The following is a 9,223-nucleotide window of genomic DNA, read 5'->3' on the forward strand; positions in this document are numbered from 1 at the left end:
ATTGACCACTGTCTACACGCTGTAATGCAGGTGAAGCTCATACTGAATCCCTCCAGGTTTTCAAATAGTCTGAGTTATGCGCATTTGAGCTACTACTTCGCACTGAGAATTTAGAGGGCTTTTTACTCTTCTTTTCTTTATTTAGTCTATGTGTTTCCAAACTCGATTGGAAACAAGCAAAGTGATTTTGTCTTACATTATGTAAAGTCAGTTGTACATCACATTGAGGTTTTTGAAAACAACAGCTTTCTGTTCAAATCACCTCTCCAGTTCTCCTCACTTATTGCATACACATGTTATGATTGGTATTGCCAAACTAGTGAGTGTTAGAAGATGTTGTGTTTTCAGATGCCAATGTACTGTGTTCAGTATGTTGTGCAACACATTTTGTTTAATTCAAACCTTGTGACTCAACACTTAATGCTCTATTTGATTTTTATTGACAATGCAAATCTAATTTTGCATTGTTGGACCCAATCTAAGAAAATGAATCACAGCTCATAATCAGGTCAACTTCCTAATGGTCACATTAAACATTCTGAATTCCATCGATTGAGAAGATTCTCGCTTTGAATTGAATGATTTTAAGTGAATAAACAGCAGCTTTTTGCCTCCCTGTTGGTACAGACTGTATTATTCAGTGTGGAAAACTAAAACCAGATTTTGCTTTTCACCAGTTGGTCACGATCCATCTCCATGTCCTCAGTCACAATCAGCCACATGTCATTTATTCACAAAACATTTATCTAATTCTCCCACATATGGCAGCTTTTTAAAATGAGCCATAAATATTATAATAGTGTTTGTCTCTGAACGTCACAGAAGACTGACTGTTAATGGGCCAGCATGACCCGTGATTCTGTGTGTGTGTGTGTGTGTGTGTGTGTGTGTGTGTGTGTGTGTGTGTGTGTGTGTGTGTGTGTGTGTGTGTGTGTGTGTGTGTGTGTGTGTGTGTGTGTGTGTGTGTGTGTGTGTGTGTGTGTGTGTGTGTGTGTGTGTGTGTGTGTGTGTGTGTGTGTGTGTGTGTGTGTGTGCAGAAGACTTACTATTTAAATGTTAAGAAATGGACAATACTTTAAGGGGCCTTGACACAGCAACAAACACAATAACACACACACACACACACACACACACACACACACACACACACACACACACACACACACACACACACACACACACACACACACACACACACACACACACACACACACACACACAAACAGGATCAGGGGTAATGATTGTTTCCTCGGATATCAAATCCCCTGCCTGGCACAGGTGCTGTATGGTTTTCCACATTTCCAAAGGTCAAGTGTGTGTTTTCAGAAACTGATCTCAAGGGGAAATCCTTTTTTAGCTAATTAGACAGATCCGTCCCTCAAAGGCCACATGTTGGCTTATAGCAGGCTAAAGAAGGGAACTCTCTCTGGTGACGCTTTTAATGAGCACAGTGTACAATAGAAATCACACAGTGGAAATGGTAATGATGTGCTGTAACAGTAGTAATTGCTAGGTCATTAAGAGTAGTAGAGAAGCTGAGCACATGGTCCAGATTTCTTTTACTGTCCCCACCTCATTATTCATCTAAGAGAGAAGAGCAGGTCATTTTGAAAGCAAAACAGCTCAAATGAAACCAGGCGACATTCACAGACACAGTGTGTCTAATTAGGAAAGCGTTGATTGACAGGCAAACTGTCTTTGTGAGGAGACATCACGCAGTTGATGCCACCTTGAGTGTGTGAGCATAAGAAACAGAAAGTGAGCCAAATAGACGGAGATTGAAAGATGGTGAATTAGGATGCGTCATCCATCTTTATTCTGGGCTTCTTCCTTCAAATAGCGCATCTGTTCATTGGGGTTTGATTGGCAAAAGCACAAGACACTTCATTCATGACCATCAAATATGAGAAATGCACTCAAGCATTGTGAAAGAACCAGACTGCACAGGAAGACATTTTTCATATTGAATTGCCCTGACATGAGGTCAAACTGAGGCGACAATTTAAACCAGAAAAATCACAGCATGGGTTGTTTGTTGAAGTGCTTGAAACGGTTCATGTGAGCATTTCCATGACAAGTGACCCTCTGGCATTGAGCTGCTTACTTTTCTTAAAAAAGCATCCCAGAAAAAATAGGGTACAGTGATGATGAGCTACTTATACAACTATCCTTTGGTTGTTGTGTTCAGATACTCTTCTCTTCTTTCTAGAAATGAACACACAAGGAAAACTATCTGTCAATATTTCTTCACTCCTGTTTAAACGATACGAAGAGGCAGACAGTAAAATTGAAACCACAAGCATTTGGCTTCACATATGGTCTCATATTAATGCCAATAGTCAGAGCTGAGATGGAATAACACTTTTTGTTCTCATGGTGTTTTACATTCATTTATTTGTATATTCATTTTAATACTTTATATGTATTTTACACATTATAAAGCTACATGGAAACCAACAATTTTGAAAAGAGTTCTTTCGCTAAATGCCTTACGGAAATACCTTTGCCGAATACATTTTGACATAGCAAACATTTAACTCTGATCTGATCGTGGTTGTTTTTCCTGTGACACGGATGAAAGTTGGTCATAATAGCAGACATAAAGAAGAAATCAAACTTGCCCTGCGTTGAAGACCTTGCTACATGTCTTGAAGAAAGGGTCAGATGGCAAAGGTGACGTGCTTTGTTTCCTGTTTGCAAATTCTAACTCTGGTTTTTCTGTTTACTGACAAATAACAGCCATTTAAGCCCACACACCCATCCCCTGATGAAAAGATTGTTTAATTGATTCCCCCAAAACATGGCTAATTTGCTTTTCTTTTTGTGAAATTCCAAAAGATTGTTTAAAATTGACTAACAGATATGTGATGTAATTACCATTTGCCCTATCACACTTTAAGAAGCTTGGGGGGGGGGGGCATGGCTTCTGGGTAATGTACTGTAGTAATGTAGCTTTGGAGTTTGACGAGGCCCGAGTGGCTGGCTGGAATTGGTCCTCTCCGAAAACTCATCCAGCCTGTCTGTCCCTAGTCCTGGAAGGTGAAAGGCGACACCTCCTGCCCCCAGCCCTGCGTTTGATACACTGCTGCTTCCATTCACCATCCTCATTTAATCACAGCAACAAGGACAAGAAAGTAGTTCTTCAAAAAGTCTATTTTTAGAGTCTTCTTCTAAGTAAAGCCTGTTTTAATTTGTCTTTAACTCTTGCTAAATGGCATATTTTCTACCCTCTTTCTGTCTAACTTTCTCTGTGTTTTGCTCACTACCCTTAACTTGTCCAGGGGTTGTTTTGACATTTCCGCTGTTTATATCCTCCACAGGCACAACCATCTGTGGCCGACCCTCACCACACTTGGTTGTCCCTCAGGCATGGACCCATGTTATTATCATCCAGAGCAACATTCGTGGAGTGGAAAAGGATTGTCATGACCACAAATACACCAGTTTCACATTAGCGCTGCAGAGCTGCAGAGGGAAGAGCACACAAATCCCTCATCCTGGCTCAGCGCTTGGTCGGTGAAATAAAACAAAGGCAAACGGCGAGCCCGAGCAGGGATGGGGCTGCTGATAAAGATCTGTCAATGGCGCATTTCCACGGGACAGAGGGTAGCAAGGAGGGAGGGATGAAGGGAGAGAGAAAGGAGAGTTTAAGCTATTGTGGAAAGGCGTGTGGAGCAGGGGCCACAAAAAAATGTTAAGAGCTGCAAAAAAACTCTGGACATCGACAAACAATAATCTCCAATTCAAACATGTTGGTCTTAAGCAGGTTGCCTACCAAGGAATTTAGGGAATGGGGCAGATTCCTATGAGAGACTGCTACCCTCAGACTACCTTTCCAAGATCACCCCCACCCCCCAAAAAAACATTCCCCCACCAGCCTGTCAGGATTGCAGAGGTGCAGACAGAGTTGTTCTGGCTCAGCCCCAGGTTGATGATCCTCAGGATACTGATCTACAAGAACACGTAAAAGCCTTGCATGGAAAGACACCTTTCATCAGAGCAAATTCCACAATCACGGTGTCACAAGTTGAAGTAAAATCCATAAACCATTGCTGATACTAGAACCAGGGCCGTAAATCTGGTTATCAGCTTCCAACAAGTCTGTAAAAAAGTAATGTGTGGTACGTAAAGTGTCGCCCAGAAATGTGGCTGACCTCATTTTGTTAATGTATTTTCTTGTGGCGGAACAAAGCTGTTGATGGTATTTTACTGAAGCAATATGACCCAGCACTGAATTCCACAGGCACACATTAAATTACAGCCTAGTGCCGCTGAGAGCTGCACAGGATTGCAGTTGAAGATGTACAGCCCCTGTTATGAGGGAAACAGACACTATCCACTGGATCAGCCCTTTGCAAATGGTTCCCATTGCCAAGTCAAGAAAGGATAATGCTGGAAAGGGATTATATACAGCAGGCCAAGAACTTATACAAATAGCTTCCAGGCGACATATCTCAACCACAGACATTCTCAAGCTTGTGTTGAGTGTATAAAGGTGTGAATTTCTGTTCGGTTTCTCCCCTGGAGTTGCAATCACACTATCACACATACTGGGTATATCTATGCATGAGGAATGGCCAGGGGTAAACTGTCAGTCAAATGATTTTAACTAGGGGATAACTGCCAGAGGAAGATCCCTAAGGAGGTGTTGGTTGCAGTCTCAAGTGCCAGAAAAGCAGAGTGTCAAAGAGCCACCAACAGTGATACAGAAACCAAACACCAGAGGTAGTGCAGTAGTTATGATTGAACAAGGACTGGAAAGTCAGACAGGGAGAGAAATGGAGCAAATACAGGAGCTTTAGGTTTCCTTAAAGACAGGGGGGAAAAGGAAGGAAGATATTAGGACAAACAGAAAAGAGCCTAAGAGGGAAAGCAGAGATTCTCTTATGTCCCTTATCTGGGTAACATAAGGAATCTTAATAGTAGTGCAGGTTGTGTGCTCTGCGCTATCTCAGAGGCGACAGGCCCGGGGAATGCAGCGTGCCTAAAGGAGCTTCAATCCACAGCTGGGGAATTAATAGCAGAAGCATTGCAGGATAAGAATGAAAGGCTAAGGAAGGACGCAAAGAAAGCAAACAAAAAAGGCAGCGGAAACCAGTTAACATATGAGTCTGATCCTCTGACAATTTACATTTGAGGGAATAACATTTAGAGGGGCGTGAAATCCAGCAGGGAAGCTAGCCCAAACGAACAAGGAGTCAGACCCAACTGTTACAGGAGGGATAACTTAAATCTGTTCCCTGGCACGGCTCGGTTGAACCCTCTCAGTGTTTGTTATGAGCCCAGCTCTCTGCTTTCTCTGTGTGGAGGCCCACAAACCTCCCTCAGTCGGCGAGCCTCTGACTGGGAGAGCATTGAATACGTCAACTAGTGAAATCCCTCAGACTTTCCACCTGCGTGTGAACATACAACATTTATAGCCCCACCAATTGCTTGAAGATCAAAGTCACAACATGCTTATTCAGTAGCACTTACTCGGCCTGGCCATTGATGGAGTTCTGATGGTTGTATGACAGGTACATATCCGTCAAGGTGCATAGTTGAGATGTTATTCCGTCATACTTTGGGCAAATCAAGACTAATTTAAAAGTAAACATATTACTCCATTAAACATTATGCTTTAGGGAGCAGGATTATTGCATATGTAAACGTTCTTGGGGATTCACCTAAATCAAAGAGCAGAACCTCTATTCAAATTTTTTTCAAGGATGCAGCTCTTTTATAAATGACTGTTGGGAAGAAAAGTAGAAGTATGATTGCAGATGGCAGATACAATAGCAGGAAAATACATTAATGTTGAATTACTGCTTAAAGGGGCCCCTCAAATCCAATGTGAACTAAAAAGTGATGCACCGTATTGTGTAACCTCAAAACTGTAACTGAAAGGGATAGTCTGAGATTTTGGGAAACACAATTTCTCGCTACCTTCTTAGGAGTTAAATAAAAGGATTGGTTACACTCCTGTCTCTTTTGGAAAATATGAAACTGGTGCCAGGGAATGTTAGCTTATCATAAAGACTGGAAGCAAGGGGAAACAGCTAGTCTGGCTCAGTACAAAAGATTAAAAAAGTGAACTACCACTTACCTTCTCTAAGAAAAAACGTTTGCAGATTTTATGGAGCATTACGTGCAGGACTATTTCTTGGCCAAACTAGCTGTTTCCCTTATTCGTCTAAGATTTCTAGCTCAAGAGGAGCATGTAAAGCATCTACGAAATGGTTAAAGGATTCAATTGCCTTCCCTCCTCTGTCTGTCGACCATTAACAAACAATAATAGCAAACCCCACCAGAGATACAGGGATGAAGGTGAGCAAATATCATGACCGTACTACAGGCAGTTGTTAGTTGCTACTTCCATGCTGTAACAATTCCATAATTAGCATGCTGTCAGCAAACAACCCTTCTCTTGTTTCAGCCGTTGTTTGTAGTTATTTTAGGAGAGCTTGAGCAAGAGCCAATTAAAGACTACAAAGGCTAAAGTGTAGGATATCAATTATAATGCTGTGGAATTCACAGAATGCTTGATCAGCAAGCCAAACAGCATATTGGTGTGTAGCAGCTCAAGTAGACCCTCGAGTCTGTTACAGCCTTCTTTACAGGATTCTACATAAACAGTGGAAACTAATAAGGACCTGACTGGTTTGCTGTATCTTCAGCTCATGCATTAGCTTGTTTGTTTTAGTAATGTGATCCCATTTGTCAAGCTGTCCAACAACAAATCGAGTCAACAGAGTTAAGCTGGGCCTTTTGGGGCTCTTGGGTGACCCGTGGTTCCTAATTGGTCACCGGTGTTTGAGTATGGACATCAGCCAGGCGACTGGTCAAGAAGTCCAGCTGCTCTGTCGACCAGCTCCGCCTTAGCCGTCAGCCATCAACCTCTGCCCAAGCCACTTGTTTGTTTGTTTTCCTGCCTTTGTTTGGACTAGAGCTTTCCTGTGTAAACTCAAAGAAAAAAGATCCCTTTATAGAAACAGAACCCACTCCCAAATTGTTTAAATGAGCCTTAACATGGATTTATTTTTTCTCCAGCTGTGATAATGCAACAAATAACAAGCAATTACCACATACCTCAATTAAAATGTGAATTAAATATGTTGCTAGGGGAGACACAGTTTCCATCTATGTCTTTAAATATTCCGACATGCTAAATACCCCAGTTGGTCAGAGGAACTTGCATCAAGTAGAACATCTAAGTGTCTTAGCAAAATTAGTTTGCACATGAACAGCTTCATATTCACTCACCCTGGGCCAAAGCAAACATGTAGCCACACATAAAGAGTGGAGCAAACATGAATGGTAGAGCAAGCCTCTTGATTAAAACCACATTAACTCTCTGGCAAATATCCTCACTTTACCTGGCAACCAAGGTTATAACTACATTACTGTTGGTGGCTTGAGGTGTTAAATAGAGAGACTTGTATCACTTAGACAGCCTAATCACTGTTATTTCAGGTCAAATATCAAACAACTCCAGTGGTAAAACGTATGCGCTTGAATGTATGCCACTGTGTGCCGGATGCATTGCGTTTCCAGCTTATAAAGTATAGATGCTGATGGGATTCTCTCCGAAGCTGAATGGAGAATTCTCACAAGCTTGTAAAACTGGGTCTCCAAGTCAGTGGTCATACTATTAAGAAATGCCCCATTATTATTTATGCAGAGCTGAAAACACACAGGTTCACATTAAGGATTTTCTTTTAATAATTGACAAAAGAGAGCTTCCATTGGAGGACAAATGTTCTGCAAGATAGAAGAGCACAAAGACAGATACATAAAAGTGTGAAGTCATTGCACTCGTGCATGGATCTACATGCAAACAGTAAATATCACTTATAAAGAAGATGTCATCTTCTGTAATTAAAGCAGATTTATTGGTGAGCTCTTGTTTCAGGAGTTACAGTGCGTTAAGCTCTTAATCTCGTTAGAGGGATCGACAATTTAACCGTCACAATCACAGCATACCAAATACAAAACAGCTGCGACAGGGAGAAATATATTGGTTTGTTGACCATTTGAGGCCCTAAAGCACTGCACTTCACCAGGCTTACATTTGGTACACAGCAATCACAATCAAGTTCTATGTTATTAAAATCACAGGGGGGAAAGACACATGCCACATTAACGACAGATACTCTGGAAAGTATGCTGAGCATCTTAAGTCAAAGTCATGTAAGTGATGCTGCTCAGAGTCTGTTTTTCTCAGGGGTTTTCTCCAATGCTGCCACAAATATCTCATTAGATAGCCTGGAGATAAGCTCTGAAAAAAGGCAAGATATATAATCGAGAGGTGTAGCCAGTTGAACAATCTATTTCAAGGCAAAATGGCTCTTCTAAATAATCAGCTATCTATCTGCTTGAGTGCTGTGTTACAGAAACATGACATCCACACCCCATTTTACAGTCTTCAGATCTTGTGCTGTAAATTATGATTCCTAGATAAAAATAATGCATGCACGGTTAATTTTTTGGCCAAATCTATCTGTTTTACACCTATGTTCAGAGGTTTTTTGCCTATATTAGGTGAAATGATGGGCTTCATGAGTGTGATTAATACCTATGGTAGATGTGATTGAATTATGTGGATTACCTTCATATCTGCAGCTCTGATAAAATAATCTACGCAGTGAGTGTTAGCAGTGAAGTGTAATACCAAGTTGTAGCTCATATCCATCTGGTCCATATAAGATCTGGCACTGCAATGTGTTTCTTTGCTTAATGCCAGCGCTGTGTAGAGAATGACTGACAGGTTTGAGCTCGCAAAGTCTGTTCTTAATTAAGATGCGTTCACACACACAGATCTATGTGACGGTCACTGAGTTGTTACCGAGGTCAATCAGATATGTAGCGTCTGTTCCAGTGAGGGAGAGCCTTGAAGGTCAAAGGGCACGCAATTAAATCGATGCATTTGTCACATTTATGTTTCATGTTTCAGCCAAAATGTTTAAGAGAAGGCTGAATCCCAAATACACCTTCAGATCCTGATTTCAGAAACGACAAATGATCCAGATTCGATTGAGTTGTTTGGGTGCGCAGTGTCACTTTTGATGTCATGGAAAGGCCTTATCTGGGTCACATGAGGTCAGAGAGCTCTTTAAAGGTCCACCAGTCAAAAATCTTATCTAGGCTGCATTTAGGTTGTGCTGACAACCAATCATGTGATTAGCACTAAGCACTGTAGAGTCTAATTCTGCAAGCACAATAAAATCTACAGAAAACAAGCTTT

This window comes from Eleginops maclovinus, chromosome 2 (assembly GCF_036324505.1).
Source record: "Eleginops maclovinus isolate JMC-PN-2008 ecotype Puerto Natales chromosome 2, JC_Emac_rtc_rv5, whole genome shotgun sequence".
In the NCBI taxonomy this organism is placed as follows: domain Eukaryota; kingdom Metazoa; phylum Chordata; class Actinopteri; order Perciformes; family Eleginopidae; genus Eleginops; species Eleginops maclovinus.